Here is a 1,524-nt window from a genome sequence, read left to right on the forward strand (position 1 = left end):
ATGGCAGCCTTTTGTCTTCCTTGGCCAGGGGGCCTGCATGGGGCTGTCACTGCAGGAGGAGAGAACGCTGCAAGTAGCCTTAGCTGGGAAAGCAGGCAGGCCCTTAGGCTCAGGAAGGGAACAGTTGGAGAGGCTGCAGGTGGGCAGGGCTTACGGGGAACAAAGAGCCGGTGCCTGAGAGCAGGCAGTCAGTGCGGTGGGGCTGTAAGCATCCAGGTAGGAGATGCCAAGCAGGAAGGCTGCCGGGGAGTGCTGGCTGGACTGGGAAGCTGCTTTGAGCTACCAGTAAGGCACTCTTGCTAGGACAGGATAGAGCCCAGGTTACTGGAAGGCTCTTTCATATAGCCAGCACATTGTCATTTATTTTGGAAGCCATCACAGGGTTTGTTCTGTGGTATAAGCAGGGGGCTCGCTCTTTTGTGGTAGTTAAAGCAGTGGTTTGGGTTTGGGACTACAGGGGAGGTTTTGGAGATCCCATTAGTGCCTGAGGGGCATGTGTGGCTGCCTTGAGTGCTGTCAGGGGCCAGGATCAGGGCAGCGAGGAGGCCAGAGGGCCAGGAGCTCTGGCAGGGTGGAGGCAGGGGCCATAGAGCCCAACACTGCCCTGCCGGTCCCCGCATCTCAAGGCACACTGTGCCCCAGCCCCCTGCTCCATTGGGTGGCTGGAGCACAGGGTGCCTCAGTACAGGGGCTCCAGCTGTTTCATTGGGGAATCCAAGTGCTGAGGCACATGGAGAAAGGGGAGCACCAGCCCAGGGCTGCCTGCTCCCCTGTCTTGAGGCACACAGCCATAGAGCGGCTGGCTGGGGTGCAGGATGCCTCAATGCACGGACTCCAACAGCTCATGGAGAAGGGAAGCAGGAAGCCCTGGTCTGCCTGTTCCCATTTCCACGTGCCGCTCCCTGGCTGGCTGGGGCACGGGCCGCCTCAGCGTGCAGGCTGTCTGCTGGCTAGCCTCCATAACGAGGCTATTCATACTGATGCTCTTGCTTCGGTCGATGTCGACCTTGCGTCCAAAAGGTGGTCTTATTGTGGGATGTGTTTTAACTGGCCTGAGAGAGCAGCATTTGTTAGTGAGAGCCTCAGTTTCTCTGGGGCTTTGCCAGTACGACTATTTGGGCAGAATCTATGGAGTACAAAATACTGTTATTTTTCTGGTATATAATACTTTGGTTTCTCTTCAGATCGCATAAATCTTTCACCTTTTACTAAAGATTTCCATGGAATATACTACCTACATGTCAACTATGAGGGGGTTTCAGAAACTAATGGCTATATCAGTGCCATGGTGCATGTGTGTGATGAAGCAGGGAACTAAAGAGCAGCAAGAAACACTCATGGCACACAAACTAACTGTATCTCAAAATCGCCATTAGATTCTGAAACACCTTTGTACGATTATGGCAGGGTCTGAATCTGGGATCCATACCTATGTGCTGTGAAGTCATGCAGATGCAAAAGGGGTGGCAGCACAGGCTCTCGGATGGCCACATTTCTACTGCACAGGGAAGAGAGGTTTGTAGG

General features: G+C 54.1%; 1 non-coding gene across 1 annotated transcript; it reads left to right on the forward strand.

Annotated features, from left to right (window-relative positions):
* Positions 1-1,164: 1,164 nt before the first annotated feature.
* Positions 1,165-1,282, forward strand: LOC132250484 (U5 spliceosomal RNA). Its single transcript, XR_009462206.1, has one exon. It is a non-coding gene; the product is annotated as a U5 spliceosomal RNA (small nuclear RNA).
* Positions 1,283-1,524: the final 242 nt, after the last annotated feature.

Source organism: Alligator mississippiensis, chromosome 4, assembly GCF_030867095.1.
Source record: "Alligator mississippiensis isolate rAllMis1 chromosome 4, rAllMis1, whole genome shotgun sequence".
Lineage (NCBI taxonomy): Eukaryota > Metazoa > Chordata > Crocodylia > Alligatoridae > Alligator > Alligator mississippiensis.